General features: G+C 37.8%; 1 protein-coding gene and 1 long non-coding RNA gene across 2 annotated transcripts in view; both read left to right on the top strand.

Moving 5' to 3' along the window:
• LOC124179901 overlaps positions 1-17,367 on the top strand; it is a 123,395-nt gene that overhangs the window by 60,469 nt on the left and 45,559 nt on the right. The window lies entirely within an intron of this gene.
• The window catches only part of LOC124179896 (elongation of very long chain fatty acids protein AAEL008004), a 46,958-nt gene that overhangs the window by 8,555 nt on the left and 21,036 nt on the right, over positions 1-17,367 (top strand). The window lies entirely within an intron of this gene.

Consider the following 17,367-nt stretch of genomic DNA (forward strand, 5'->3'; position numbering starts at 1 on the left):
GAAAGAAATCAAACTTTGAAGTAACGACAAAGTTTCGAACGGTTGGAAAGTTGACGGTTCAAGGTGCCGAAAAGTAAATTTACGAAATATGAAGTTTCGATGGGGTGAAATTTCGAAAATTAAAACTTGTATCGCACAGCGTAGTTTAATCGATGAGCGGATGTGGAAAATCGGAAAACCTGAATGACGGAACGATCGGGATTCCGAACGCGGAAATATAGAACACTTCAAAACAAAGGAAAGATCGAAGCGGTGGAATTTCAACTCACCAGAAATTCACGGAACCAAAATCTTTGATGTTTCAGATTTTTTAATTTTCTCATTTTCGCACTTTTGGAACTTTGTCCTTTCGAAAATTTGAGCTTCGGGTTTCAGATCGTTCGAAACTTTGATGTTTCGTCAAAGTTTGATTTCTTTTCTTCAAGTTTCGCCATCAAATGATTCGGAATTCGGCGCTTTGGGAACTTTTCAAATTCGGAATTTCAATTGCCGTCCCGAATTGCGGGCGAATAAAATACAAAAACACGACGATTATTGTGTCGTGCTTTGTGTTTTCAATTTTATACACAACTTTTGCCTTCTCATAAACTCTTTTTACTTCTTCTTCTTATTCATCTTTTTTTCTATCCTTTGTTTTTCATTTAATTCCGTTTTTTCCTAACGCTATAACTAGCTACACCTTTACCCCCCCCCCCCCCCCCCCCCCCCATTTGTTGTTGTTTTATTCCTCTCTGACGTATGAATATGTCTTCAAACATGTTATACCTGTATTCTGTGCACAAGCGAGTGTAATAAAAATTTTACGCATCTTTATAAAGAATTGCGAAACATTTTGGCCGTCGTCGAGAATCTGTCGTTAGACAGAACGACGACGTGACGTTGCAAAAGTGATTTAATTTTCGAGTTCACTTCTTCTTTCAATTCTTCAACGTTCAACTATTCCTTTCAGCGAAATTATATTTCGCACGTTATAAGATTTCCCGATGAAAAGTATTTTCTTTTCAGCCTTAAAAAAACGCATATTACGCAGAAACATGATCGGTAAAAAAAACTTTGAATATTGATAGAACCTTGAGGTTTCGCGCTATCGAATCGCATAGGTGAAAAATATTTTCCATACACCGATAAAACAAAAACAAAGCCCACGACAAGCGATAATTTGAACCAAACTTTTTACTTTCACTTTTATATTTTTTTTTACGTCCACTTTTTTTCCCCTCTAGTCCGACTCTTTTCAATTTGTCAAATTTTTTTTTTCTCCCCTTCGTTCCTCGTCACTTTCCTTCCGCGGGCAAACCTTGTGTCCCGGAATTTACGGGCCTTTTTTTCTTTTTTTTTTCCTCTTCTCCTTTACTTACCGGACCGCGCGGCTCGAGTTGACGGTCAAATATTCTACACGTCCGAGAAATGATTCGACGAAAGGCTAGCGAGAGTGATATTTTAATAACCGATGGGTGCGTGTAATACGTAATACTTGGCCGCAATAATGTTATAGAGGCATGGCGTATACGAATGACCTTGAGAAATTGTTCAGTGATCGTTGGCAATTCGTAATATATGTCGTACGACATACGCAACCGTATTTAAAATATGAGGTTCGAAATAAATTCGCGGTTGCAACGTAATTTTTTACCCCACCGACTTGTTTACGTTTATTCGTTTACTTGCAATTCACTCGTATTCGCTTCGCTATCTTGTTTGCATGGGAAATAGTCGTTTTTCCAAAGAGTTCGATTTCAGGTTACACACGAGCATGTGAATTTACACCCATTGGCATACAATATTTATATTATATATCGCAACTGCATCTTAACCTACTGCTGAGGTACCTTCACGCCTATAAATTACGGCTGTGTAATATAAATATGTATGTAGATATATACGCGTACATGTAAAACATATGGGATTTATGCGGAGAGAAGACGAATAAGTAATTACAAATGTATGCCGTTGCTGGTGAAGGCCTCGATATTTTCAATAACGATTATGATTTAATAATCAGATCGATAAACTTGTACAGATGAGTGATGCAAAAATTGTACGACAACCTAGTATTTTCTAGGTGTAGATAATCGGACGAATGCGGTGAAATGCGATGGAACGAAATTTTTTTAAGCAGCCTAATCATTTTAGGCGTCGATATATCGGTCAGTAAAAATGAAAAACGTAGGTACAAGCCGGGACAATCTGTTGAAACTTGAAAATGAACCGCGCATGCGCGAGTTTTATCGGCTCTTCGCGCAGGCTGGCCAATCCGAGATTTCAGCTGTCGAACTCTTTCTGCCGGCGATGCGGTTGATACGAATTTTCGAGGTTAGAATCTCAAATAATCGAGGCAGCGACTCGGAAAGGTTTCGGAAGCGCTTGTTGTCGGGTCGGAAAGTTGATTCTTCGAAGAACGCTCGGAATTCAACGCTTACGCTCTTTGAAAATTCAAACGTAGACATTTTGCGTAGGTTGGCCCGCCTGCGTCGCGGGCTTAAATATCGCTGCGGGAAGATTTGGCCGACCAATGAGATTTGATTATTTGGCGCATGCGCGGTTCATTTTAAAGTTTCAAGAGATTGTCCCGGTATCTACTAAGTAGGAATTCTTATTTTATAACCGATCGTCGCGGGTTACTGAACTATGAAACATTAAAAAATCAGAACGAATGTTAAAATTTTATTCGCGTAATTTGCAGAAGTAGTCAAAATAATCGTGAGGAATAACTGTGAAAATGTATATGAATTTTTACCGCTTTCCAAATTAACAGTGCCAAGGTCCAAGCTTGTTGTAAATCTACTGTATTTTTATTTTATTTCTAGACATTCAACGGAAATTTGTTTTTTCACCGGATATTCCTCCTGTTAGGAAAAAATTCATCAAACAATCAATTATTCAAACGTGTAAGCTCCTTTTGATTTTACGAGCGTTTAAGTTTTATTGCTTTTTTTATACCGATCATTTTTATCAAGTTCAATCGACATGCAAGTCGGTGATCTTGCGACTCACGCTCTTTGTACTTGTATACGTGTATCATCATATTTACAATAATGTCTGTGTGTATTTGCGAAATGGCGACAGATTCAGATATACAGGTACTTTCGAGGTATTTATGTCGTCGAGACTTCCTTAAAACTCGAATTTATATGCATCCGAACAGAACAACTTTTTTGGGCGCGATCAAAAAAAAAAAAAAAAACAGAACTATGAAACGGAAAGGTTAAAATTTGAATTCGTACAATTTGCCGAAGACAAAAAAAAAAAAAAAAACTGTAAGCATTGCTTACTTGTGGAAAAGTTGTCTATTGAAAAGAAAAAGACGACGAATCGCTGGAGAATATTAGTTTGATGAAATGTCAATATCGCGTTTCGAGTAATAATCGTGGGAGGGGGGGGGGGGGGGGGGGAGAGGGATCCGCGTCTCATTTCTAATTTATTATAAAACAAAATAATAATAAATAATAAAGAAAAAATAAAAAATTTCTTCAATATCGTGCAAAATACAAGAAATAGCGAATCGCTTGAGACTGAGCGGCGGAGCCGTTAAAACACGAGGGTACGAGCTGGTAGCGCGCGTGTTGAACTAACGGCTGACCAGTTTCACTTGAAAATTGGGCGTCCGAAACGAGGAGCCGAGAGCCGTTGGGATGATTAATTCTAAGCCGCGTGTACGGAGGCAGAGACGCGAAACGATATCTTTCACAAGGGTCGCGCGACGGAGACGGAAAGCGGCAGGGGTCGTGGGCGGGGGGGGGGGGGGGGGAGAGGAGAGGGAGGAGGAGGAGGAGAAGGACGAGGAAGGGACGAAGGAACGGAGTTGCGCGCATGCGCGCGCGCGCGACAATCGAGCGGGGTGTACAACTACCTGCGGCAACGAAAAGAAGACAGAGCGAGAATACGGGCGAACGTAGAGACGGACAGAATTAATATATACATCGAAATTTCCCATTCACTCGACCGGCTCTCAAATATTGTTATACGCTGCTATAACGGGCGTGAAAGAATTTTTTCGAGGCCGATCCGAGACATCGTGCAGCGGCGAATTACCCAACTCGCGCAATATTGCGAAGCTGTGCGCATGCGCGCTCGATCATCAGCGTTGATTAGACCCGCGCAGTTTCAAGAGCTGTTTCGTCGCACGTACCAACCGATTGGCACAGCCTGCAGCACAGCGGTTGAAGGGAGTCGAATGGAGGGATCGAACGATCTTTGGACCCGAAAACGAGCGTTGCCTCATCTCTCCGGTCTGGTCAAATATTGTTAGTATACACAGAATTTTGCGACTCATCGCCTTGTCGATGATCCCGCATAACTTCGCGTCTCCCGGGTCGAAGCGGAGGCGAAATTTAGAGAAAAGAAATACGGCGGGAGAGGTCGTTGCCGGATTTAGGATCGCAAAAAATTTGGTTAGGCGAAAACGTGATTAGAGTTTGAAAAGTCTCGGCTGAGTCGGGCTTCGAGTTAAATGCAAAATGCAAAGCCTCGTGGTACTGCAGGATAATAATCTTTGAAAGAGGTTAATTTTTAACAAGTCGTATCAATAAAGTCCGAGGAATTTCTCTTACTCACTCTAAAATTTATATCGCTCGGTCGATTCCGATGAACATTATGTAGCTATTATTTTATCCGTACCGTAAATGAATTCTCCGCAACTGATGATCGGAATTTTAGATTTTGTGTGATAGGAACGTTGCACTCTTTGCAGAATCACGTGTAAGTTTCATCGTGCAAATATTAAAACAACCCTCTATAAAATATCAACTTTACCCAACCGATATTTCGACTGACTGAAAAAAAAAATTTATATAATATTATACTTTAGAGAATTTCATTTGTGAGTAGAATAAATTATTTATCGGTCAACAACCATTATTCACAACAATGCGTGATTTCTGTGGTACATTGTTAGTTAGGGAGGTGTTTGGAATTCGAATCTTATTCATTTCTCTTTTTCCGACGTGGGAAATTTTTCGATTTGATTCGATTTCGTCGGTCTAGCTTTGCGGTTGCATTTCTTGATGGACCCGACGGTTACCTTGGAAGGTGCAATCGCCGCCAGAAATATCGTTGCGCAATCTCTACACGTTTCCTTTGCACGCACGCATTCGTACATTCACAGGATATTTGGTGTAACGACGTTACGAGCCGTACAACGAAGATGAGCATCGAATCCGTTTGCACTTTTTTCAGATCCAAAGAACTCCGTCAACTTTTTTACTCGCGATGATTTGTAATTTGTATATTGTTACTTACCGTTGTTTTCGTTTTTTTTTTTTTTTTTTTTTTTTTAAACCGCAATTGAAACTGTATACGAATCACAGAACGATATTAATACACGTTGCAGAATGTCGAATAAGGATTGACAGAAAAATTCGGAACGAACAACCTTGACATTCTAAACAAGTTTTGAAATGAAACGTTCCGTTTTACACATTTTGCTGGAAACTTGAGAATGTAAAGAAAAAAAAAAACAACATAAATTGCCAACTCTTGGAGATAAAATTTCGAGACGAATCGTAGTCTAGCTTTACAGACTGTGTCGTCAAATTTCTTCATCGGGTTGTTCCCATTTATTTTCTCTACATTTCAATCCTCATGAAATTGTATGATAAATTGAGCAAAGAGGTATTGCAACGTACATACGTTAGAAGGATCAATTATCAATGGTTTAAAGACGCGCAGAATGTTCGTTGTGAAAGAGCGAATATTATGAAAGGCGTGTGTATACCGCATATAATACATTATACCTGCATACATGTATAATGTAAAAACGTAAAACATACGTCTACACATGTTTATAATTTTATTTCTTTTTTGTCCGCAAATACTCGCTGCCAATACTCGCCAAAGATATAAATTTTGAAACGGGATTCTCCTAGCAATTAGAGAGAATTTTAAACGTTTTCTTCCACCAACCCAACCATCTACAATATAACTGCCTATACGCCTGAGGTGAGATAAAATAATTTACACCGAGTTAAAATATATAAATTCCTTTTTTAATCAACGCGAAATTATTCGCTTATATATACAATTCACTTCTTTAGATCCTAACGATTTTCCGAATTAAGTATCGGACGGTGATGTCGAAGATTTATGGATGATAAATCCTCAACTCCTCAAGTCACAAGATAATTAGCATTCCGCATGTACGTTATAATGTATAAATTACTTGATTTTTTTTTTTTTTTTTCCTTTTCCCCTCTTATTTTACACCATATTACGCGTACTATTCCTTCGCGTGTATCAAAGGGATGACTCAGAGAGTTGACGAAGTCGGAACTACGATGAGTTGTCAGATTTTTTTCCTTTTTCCCCTATTCTATACGATCTAGTCGATTGTATATTAATAACGAAACCGATAATTGTTGAAAAACAATCGTACGGAAAATGATTGTGAAAAAAAGAATGTTACTTCTCTCTCTCTCTCTCTCTCTGTCTTTAGTAACAAGCAGTAACGATCGACAGGCTTAATGTTGCTGCTATTCTGTAAAAACCATTGTTCATTTGGTAACTTCAGAATCACACGACGATTACAATATATCCGTAACAGGTTTCCGTAATTTGAGATATAAAAAAACAAAAAAAAATAAGAAAATAAAATCTTTTTTCTCCTTTCTTCACACGGCTAAATTGGCTTCTACGACGAAAGAGCGTCTAATCAGGATTGTCCGCGGTTTGCGATCATCGACAATCGTTATGTCATCCGTCATTTTTGGACCCTCGTCAGTATGTGCTTAGGAGATAATATTTTCCAGACTTGATTTTAGTCAGCGTCGTATATGTATAGTCAACGTTTCGTACCTTCGGTCACGCGGCTAGATCCGGCTTCAATTTCTCTCTCTCTCTCTCTCTCTCTCTCTCTCTCTCTCTCTCTCTCTCTCTCGCTCTCTTTTTTTTCTCGTCTTCCAACCGAACATCACCGAAAACCTTCAAGGACGTTGAAACGGCCAGTCGCTGGGATAATTCCTACACCTATAAATGTTCGTATGTACCTGCAAAGAATATAAGAGAGCAATCACGTCCGAATTCGCAGCTCTGTACTTACCCGTTAAAATTAGCGACAATACCCTAACATCTTTGCGAATTAGGATCGTATTTCTTCATGCCGGAGCGTAAAAATGCCTGCTCTAATTACGCTTGCGTCATTCGGTATTCATTTTTTATTCACCATTTGGTTTTTTTTTTTTTTTTTTTTTTTTTTTATTTCTCGAGAGACATTTACTTTTACGACATTCAAGAAATGTCACACCGCCGATCCGTAAATTTATCGTAACTATTGCCAACGTTATTATTTTTATAACATTATTATTAACTACCTGAATTTATATTTCTATATTTGTAAAAAAAAAAAAAAAAAAAAAAAAAAAAACAGTTCACGCACTCAATGTTTGTGCTCGTTCATATTCTCTATTCTTTTTTTCTTTACTTCTCGTTCCGCAGTACCGTCGTATAATGATTATTTATACGTAAGTGCATGTTTCTATTTTCATTCGTACGTGTAATATTTAAGTTTTGTAATTCTTACGTAGAGATAATTTTTTTTTTTTTTTTTTTGCATCAAGATCAAATAAATTAATCGCAATAGTTCGAATCTACATCTATGTATAGTATAATAAGTATACGATTATCGTTTTTCAGAAAGTTGTTGCAGAGACGAAAAAAAACGAAAAAAAAAAAAAAAAAAATTATAACAAACAAACAAATACATATCGTTAGGTCCAATGACTTTGCCTCTCGCCTTGTTTGTTCTTCAAGCATTTCGTACCCTTCACACCGTCCGCATGTGCGCGGTGTGTAAAACCACAGCATAATAAAGGCAATAATTCTTACAGAGAGATAAACGAACGATTCGTATCTTAAGGTTTCCACATTTTTTCCCCTTCTTTTCTTTTTCCTACTTTTTCATTAGTCGAATTATGAAATACGCGCGGCCACCTGTTAATACCTCACCATATATAATTCGAGTTTTATCCAGGTCATATTCCCTACCAACGATCCGCCGATTCGATGCACATACATACGTAAAATATGTAAGAGACATGTGTATAAACTGCATTGTACATCTTTGTCGCAAATTATAGTACATGTATATGCAAAGTATATATACGAGAGCCTTCGGATTGCGCACGGTGTACAATAATATTCCTTTCTCTTTCGCAATTGTGTGTGTGTGTGTGTGTGTGTGTATTTTTTTTTATTCTTTCATTTATTCATTTTGTTCGTCTTATTCTGTATTCTCTCATTTTTATTTTATTTTTTTATTTTTTTCGTAATTCCATTCACAAGCATCCTCGTCATCATCGTCATCATCATCATCATCGTCGTCGTCATCGTCGTCGTTACGGTAATATATTATTTTCAGAATAATTCGGAGAATGAATTACGAACAAGACTTGAAGAATTCATAATCTAATTCATTCATACAATTACAGATCTGTCATTGTGTATAAAAAATGAAACTTTGTTTTTGATACTTTCTCCCACTTCGCGAAACCATAGTTTATAACATAGTGGGAGATCAAAGAAAAAAAACTTATCGAGGCAGTCTAATATATATGTATATATATTATATATACATACATGTATATGTTCAAAGCTTATTCACATATTTTTACAAAACGATGCATCCAACCCAGCATAATTTTAACGGTCAGAATGACCTGAATGATTTTATTTTCCAATTATGTACAGTTCTGATTTTTTTTTTTCCTTTCACTTTTTGACTTTCAGTTTCTTCTATGGGTATAATAATAATAATAATAATATTTTTATATACAGCTATCGTAATGTTGCATCCAAACAAGACAGTCCTCTACGTAATATTATTATACACATATATTTTTGAGAATATATGTACGTATACAGTTCACCATAAAATATCTATTACCAATGTTATTAATATATATATATGTATAATACATAAATCGTTAATGTGAAATTTCTCAAAATTTTTGTAATCGTCGTAAAATTCACATATTATACAGGGTGATATGTCAATAATATTGGTAATAGATGTTTCATGATAAACTGCATATATATTAGTGTTTCAAAAAAACCGACTATTTTTTTTTTTTTTCGAACAACATTGAAAAATCTTCCGAGTGTCCCTCAAAAATGCCCTCGGTAAAATATGAGCTCTTAATATTGATATTTAGAGGAGGCGATTCTTTTTCTATTTTTTTTTTTCTATTTCCCATTTAAATAGCATGGGAAAAATTTTTTTTTAAATTTAGAATTATCGATTTGCTAAAGTTGGGGAGAACGTTCTAATCTTGTTACTCAGAATACAGGTTATAAAATTACGATTCTTTCAAAATATTACCGTTAAAAGTAACAAATGAAAAGAAAAAAAAAAGAAAGAAAAAACGATAAAAAAAAAAAAAAAAACATTTTAATAGCGTTTAATTTGCGTTGCCGTAACATTCATTTACGTTATCTATATCGTTATAACGGGGCTTCGAACTTCCACGTTTATAAGTGTAGATGACTTATCCGATTTGGAATTTCAATGTTTTTTTTTTTTTTTTTTTTTAATTTTGTTTACCATCTTTTTTCGATTCAGTTTTTACACATTATCCGTGACTGATGCGTGTCTGGATCCGGTTTTCGTACACACCGGCCTACCAATACCAGAACTTTTCCCTAAACTGATCGGCAAGGTTGTTATCCGCAGCGTTCCTACGCTAGCCTGCAAACCGATTATGCGTAGGTGCGTCTGCATGTTTTCTTTTTTTTTTCCATTTTAACTTGCAGAAAAACAAAAAAAAAAAAAAAAAAAAACAATTTGTTTAACGAAGAAACAAATTGACGAACGAACTAACAGAATTTCATCAGCATAGAACTCGGATGCTTTGACCGAAAGAACAGGTGTGGAAGAATATTACCTACTTCTTCTCTCCTATTTCTGTTAAACGTTGTTGTATAGAAATTAATATTCCACGCTTGCTCGTGTATAAATAATAATATAAAAATTTTCCCAAGCGATAAATAAAAAGTCCCCCGTTCCCCCCACGATGTGAATTCATTGATTTTTTACACTTCTTTTAGATCAATGCAGGCACAGACGAATAGTGGACTGGAATATTCCACCTTGAAATACCGGTATAATAGTTGCCTAGCCAACCCACGATATTTAATATGTCCATATGGTCGGTAAAAATAAGACTATTAGTTTGAAAATTTTCACTTCCTGATTGTGGTAATATATGTTTGTTGTTTATTCATTGTTCGTCTTACGCTCGGAACGAATCGAGGCGTTTGAAGAAATACGCGGAATGATCTTTGGAATTGTTATTGTTCGACCGATTAAAATTGAAATAATTTATCGTGTGATAAATGTAGAAAAAATCATCGTAACGCGTGCGGTTTTATGAATAGTTGATAATAATTTTATCTTTTTTTTTTTTTTTTCAATTTTCTTGTGCCTTTTATCCTTTTTCATTTTTTGCTTCAGCAAGAAATTCTTCTATCATTCTCGCGCATGACGACGAGTGGTATTCTTCGTTCTTACATCGCTTCGTAAGCGTAAAAAAATTACGTACGTAACATCGGTTATTGCATAAAATAATTACGAATATTCACCATCGTCGCGAAATGCGGCAAATTATTTATTGCATCGACTACCGTCTTGTTATATTTCTGTTTTTACGCGAACGACGATTTATCCGTATATAATTTACGTTCAACGATGATGCCTGAAAAGTCAATCGATCTTTCAAATTTTCCAGCTTCTTTTACACCACACGATTTGCACCGGCGTTGTAGAAAATATTAATTGGCAAATTTTTTTCACGATTTACAATTTTTCATCACAATCGATTACTCTTTAATCGAACACGATGACGCAGACGAATTGCAATGATGTAAAATGTACAGGTATTACTGGCAAAAGGTGTAAATCAACGTTAACAACGTGACTTTTGTTTGTTGTTTTTTTTTTTTTTTTTTTTTTTTTCTTACAATGCACAGCGCAAATTACTTTTTGCGACAAATTTTTTTAACGAGGGTATTTCCCGTTTTCAGATAAATATACTCGTTATAGCCACAATAATTCGATACGTCGTGGATCGATTTGCAAACTGCGAAGGCCAATGCGCGTCTTTCGGCTTGATTCATTCTAAATAATTCTAGTTCCCTCGTCGATTCTCCACCACAAAGGTTAAACCGATCTCGGATAATGTTCGGCTTCCGTCAACAACCGCTCGTCGAACGATCCGATCGTCGTCGACCATTTATTCCGCTTCCTGTCTGCTCGTGTTCGTTTATTATTTATCGCTCATCCTTGCGTGGGTGTCTTTAACACAAGCGGTTTTCTACATATTCGGAAACCTGTCCAACCGATTTTCTGTTCATTCTAAAATGTCGGCTTTGAATTCGCAATGATCTTGGCCAACGATCGTCTGCGGATATTGAAATTAAGATTCGTAGACGAATTGAATATCCGATCGTCGGAAGGTAACTCTAGTCACCCGGATGAAATCAATACAATCTCTTACATCCGTGATGAGATGAAATCGAGAAAATCGAGCAGGTATTACGATTACGATTAAAGATCATCGTTCGCAGTCAAATCACTGCGAAAATGACTGATTGCCGTTATATTTTTATAGATATATGAAATAAACGCGGGGATTTTCTGTTGTACATACATGTTTAAATTATACGCATACACGTAAATTACGATTACGGGATTTTCAAATTACTTCTTCATATTTATCCGCGGGGGAATCACAGCCGCGTTATAATATGGCCGTGTCTAATGGACTTGCGGACATTAATGCTGCGATAAACAGTAATAAATAAAATACCTGATAGATTTTTTTGCTCAAACTATATTTATTTTAATTTCGCTTCTTTTTTTTTCCCAACCGTGTTATTGGTGTTGATGTACGTACTATACATTTATATCGCACACGCATATATCTATACTGTGCGTTGTACATTGACATTGAGGAAACAGAATCCAACCTACACGTATGTATCCTAATACCGAGTGAGTGTGTGAGAACGAAGAGTGCGTTTCTGAACAGAGATAGTCGAAAACAAAATTGCAGGCAAAGCGCCACGCCTTGTCCGGTGTTGTCCTAAATCATTAATTATTAACTCTGTATGTATTTCTACACAATAAATGTAGCATAGTATCTCTACAGAATTATTGGAGCCTCATTTTTCCCAACACATTCTAACAGTTTGTTTTTTCTTACCATTCAAATATCTCGTGTAAGATTGCGTTAACATTTCGTCTGTGCGTTAACCGGTTGACCTTAACTCGTCGAGAGACGCAGTTTTTGAAAAAAATTCAATCGTTTAATTGTCTACCACGCAAGTGTCGCTACGCAAAGAGTACGGGTAATTATTCGCATCTATCGTTAGTTTTTGCGTTTGTAACCGAGAACAAAATAAAAAAAAAAAAAAAAAAAAAAACGGAAGAAGGGGGAGAAAAACATCACGAAACGATTAAGTTTGTGGATACAACATTTAATAGTTTGTTTTTCTTTGCTCGGAAGGTAAAAAAATTATTATTCTCTGCAAAGTTGATTGCTTAACAATCGGGTTTTTTTTTCTTCCTCTCGCAATACTTTTTCTAATTCCCACCTTTGTCTCTGTCTCTGTCTAAAATCTACCTCACCTTCGATTAAATCAATGTACTTTATTCGAATACGATTGTTTGTAATTCGCGATTTTCGCAATATTCTTATCCCAACTATTCGTATTATCGTGCGTTTTCGTCGAGGAGGCTTCGACAACATCGGAGACTCTGGATTAGAAATTGGGTGTAGAAGCGGAGTGTTGGAAACGAAGAGAGAATGGTGAAACGTAATTGAGAAGGTCTCGGATTACGATTCTGAAATCGATCTTGATATCGTATTTCAATTTTTGCATCAAATGGGTCAAAACACTCTGCCCATTTCCCACTCATTTTACATTCTTAAAAATTTTCTCACGCAGTTCGTCGCTGTTTTTTTCTCCCGAATAACCGACCACTTACCTCATCTCACTTTTTGTACAATTCGGTGGAAAAAGTACCCGATTAACGTAACGCGACATTGACTTTGACACAGCGGTTCGAAACGCCTGACGAAAGGTCGACGATTTCGTTTTATAATTTTTTGCCGCCGCTCAGACTTCACGATTAATACCAGATATCGATCGGCGTTTGATCTATCACCTTAACGAACGTTTACTGTCGGCTAAATCCCAGAAATCATTCTTATTTGTTTCAACTCAACGTGTCGCTTTGACAAAGTTAATCGCAGACAAGGAAATCGTCGTTTTTGTCTTGTGCAGAAGGCCGAGCAGTGGTAGTGATTTCTTCAAGTATAGAAAATCCCTCGGAATTACCGTGCGGAAAATTTTCAGGCGAAACTCATCCCAATGAATATTCGCACCAAGCAAACAACGACTCTGAACTTTCCGGATGTAACGAATAACGAGTCGTCTGATCGTACAGTCAACGACGCTAGACCCTTTTTTGCATATATTCTGGTTTGCACAATGACGTAAATAAAAATGTTGGAACTCAGGTAGAACCGAACAAACAACTTTCCTACGGATCGCTATACTGTATACAGTATAATAGAGATGTCGTTGTCGATAATGATCCACGCATCATCGGTCTTAATGATCTTGATGGAAAAAGCCTCTGTCATTACTGCATTTGCGCAAGTAAATAACACTGTATTAAAGCGTATGAGCCTCGAAACGTTTTGTCGACGAATCGGCACATTTCTCGAAACATCGTTGTATAATTTTTTCCCGTAATTAGCGTGTAACGTCTTACCCGCATCGAGTCTGCAAAAATTATACACACCATAGATTACGCTAGAAAATCAACATCTCGCAATCGTTGTTCAAAGACATCGCGTCATTTTTTCTTCCAACCCGTAGGTACCGTATAAATGACACGTAAAAAATCATGGAGCTTCGCGTATGCAATCGTGTTTTGAGAATGTTTGAATCGTTTGAAGTCAAACGAGTTTTAACAAGTGTTTTAGATACAGCGTTGGACTTTATAATTGATAGGAGTAGCAGAAGCTGCCACCGTAACGGATAGACAATATATCATTAAAACTTGCTGCCTATGCAATAACGCCAGTTTTTTTTTAACACTATTACCACCCGACATGCGGCTGTTTACGATGAGCACGTTCGGTCATGTTTTCACAGGCCTTAATCACGCGCTTCTATCATTATGCGTAACGCTGCAATGGTATGCGCATATACCCCACTACACGCGTCTGAGCTCTGTAGGTGTAACATCCAGCCTGTGTCGGAGTGAAACAACGATCGGAAATTCCTTGGCGGTAAAACCGAAGGCCAAGGGTAAAATTAACAGCCTCCCTTCGCTTCCATCTTATTCGTTTCGCACACACGTCTGCGCTTCGGTATATGGGATAGACTTTGCACCCAGAGTCTTAGACTCGCTTTTCTGCGATGATCGCGCGATATTTGTAGATCCATCCTTGATGGCGGGAACCCCCGATGTCTTTATCGCGATGTTTGAACTCGCGCATTGGTTACATATGTGTGTAAAAATAACGCGTGTTTTTGCCGGTCATACATCAGACTGGCTGCGTCACATCCCGGAAGGATTCGAACAAAGTGACACGCCAATTTCGGACTTACGGATATCCTATGGCGTAAGAAAGACGCGCGTGTTATATTCGAGAAGAGATGCAAGATGTTCGCGGAGACAATCGCTGCTCAAATTGTTGACCAGGTTTTATTCCCGTAGAAGCACAAACGCGGGATCACGTTTTGTAAACAGCCTTAATTTCTGCGATCAATTTTATCATCTGTTAGTAATTTTATGTTACGTCGCCACGACACGAAATAAGAGAATGACCGAATTGGCAAGGAATTGTCTATACGCGGAACACGCGGACTACTTCCTAGATCAACCGGCATGTAAAAATCATGAAAAACTATTTGTTGTATGATACGCGTTGGAAACATTGTTCAAGGTTAATATATTCCGAGTACGTACATACTGTGCGGTAATTGGCAGTTTGTAGGAAAATGCACGGTAGGTTACGAAATGGGGGATTCGTGGAAATATTCCAAGTGCAACGTTTAATATGTTTGGATATTTGCGCACGCAAACGTTGGTCGTATTATTCCGCAAATTATTAATTGACGACAACAGACGAGCGCAGTGGTTGGTATTATTCTAGAAAACACTTTCCCGGTGGGGTCTACAATCGTTCGCTAATATCAAGGATCTTCAACTTATCGCTTACAGTGTGCACGATCGATCCTCGGCGCTCTTTTTGGTCGATAATGTCGCTCTGGATCGCTTCGGACTTCTCTTTGCTGCTCGGTAAGGCAGAATCCTCTGCTTCATTACTGCGCCTGGCGACGAAGCGGTAGGCAACTCATAATACATTCGTATCGAGTGTTCAGTATCAGATCATCGGTTGATACCAAGCGTGGTTTCATATGAAAACCGAAACTACATTTTTCGGCTTGGCTACATTCTGTGAGAATAACTAAGGCCTTTCGATTCGGCGTCCGTCTTCTCGGCGGATAAAATCACTCTGGATCCTTTCGGACTTCGTTCCACACCTCGGTAATGTAGAATTCTCGAATTCACCTTTACGCCTGGTGAACGAGTGGCAGGCAACTGGAAATATATTTGTGTCGAGCGGTTAGTATTCGACACTTTGCACCAGGCGAAGCTCCCAATGAAAGCCGATCGAATGTTGTTTTTTCTTGTTACCGCTTGTGGGGGTATTCCATCTCTTGAATTCTCCAAGTTAAAAAATAAAACACGATTTTATGGCACTTTCTGCGGCCCGAGACCCAAGAATTTAATCAATTGGGAGGGGTAAGTGTTGTCATACACGCAGGGGATTGTTGGAAAAACAGCATCAGCGCCCAGAAGTAATCACATCGCACCTTTGAACAGGGCCAAAGAGAGACAAAAATGTGAGCTAAATGTCACCGCACCTTATGGTTGCGACTTACGATAAGTATTTGATGACGTTTCGCAACGCGTACCACGCGCTAACTGACCGAACGAAGGAGAGAAAAGTCATTTATTTAGCAACAGTGAACGGTCATTGCGGCAGCTCTCTTCTCTGGCGCAATATCCAAGACTTTGCATGTATCTGCGCGCCGTTTCTTACGTTTCTTCTCATCACAGGCAATCGGAAAATGGGCATGAAAAATTTATTCTTACGATTATTTCGAGGATTCCAGAAGAGTTAGCCGAAACAGAATCATAAAAAAAAGGGAGGCAAAAAAAAAAAAAGGAAAACAATCTCAATCCGTGGAAATCAAACGGTTTTCGAAATAATAAAAATTGTACAATATTGTGTAATTGGGTATTTTCAATCACCTAAATTCACGGTTTGGTTTCTTTCCGTTCGTTTTGAGAGAACGTTATTGTATAATTCCATATTGTCGAATTAAATTATATTTTATTACTTCTGATTTAAAATCGATTAGCCGCGTAAAATAATAAAAATTACTTCGTCTATCGAAAAAACCTGTACAGATTTCAGTTATACGCTAGGTTTGCGCATGTTTATGTAATCGTACCTAATTTCCGCAGTAAAAAGATGCGCAAGTACCGTACGGATTGCATTAGCGTGCAGAGCCGCGTACTCGCAACAAAAATGAAATCTTAAAAAAAATTGAATATAAATACCGTGGCCATAAAATTTTATCAACGATAGATTTTCGCGTGTCTAAGAGGTAAATTTCATCTATTCAATTCAGTCTTACATCGCACGGCATGAATATAAATAGTCGAATTTGCATCTGTACCAACAACTTCAAACAGTGTTGCATTACGTTAATTAATAAACACGAAAAAACGTGGAATACATTATTGTGTAATTTGCTCCTACGATTTTGCGAATTTAGAATATATTATCTCGAGGTTTACCTAAAGAAACACGAATTACATTTATCTCTATATCTTTGTCCAGGCATTAAAATGGCGTTATGTAAAATCCGGTGTTAGATTTCAGCGACTCAAAATTCGCGAGAGTGCTTAAAGCTTTCGTTTTTTCCATCAAAATCAAATCCAACACGCGCATTGATAAAAATGCTTGTCAGTGAAAGTGTTGCCTCGAAATATTTCGTCCTTCTAATGGATTTACCGATCGTCAGCAGTGGCGGCAATTCTGTTTTATTAGAGGTAAGAAGGGGCGCTGTTGTACAACTTAATTTCAATCCGCTCTTACTCTCAATTTCTGCACATTCCGATCATATCTGGAGCACAAGAGTTCGCAAAGGGCCTCTCGCCGTGAAGTAGGTATCCACTTATTGTTTCGCCTGAAACGATCTGGTTAATACGGTTGTAAGCTTTCGCCTCGGTCGTTACACGGGAGTTCTTTACCTCCCGGAAGTTCGCTGTCCGCGGAGTCTCTG

This window comes from Neodiprion fabricii, chromosome 4 (genome assembly GCF_021155785.1).
Source record: "Neodiprion fabricii isolate iyNeoFabr1 chromosome 4, iyNeoFabr1.1, whole genome shotgun sequence".
Lineage (NCBI taxonomy): Eukaryota > Metazoa > Arthropoda > Insecta > Hymenoptera > Diprionidae > Neodiprion > Neodiprion fabricii.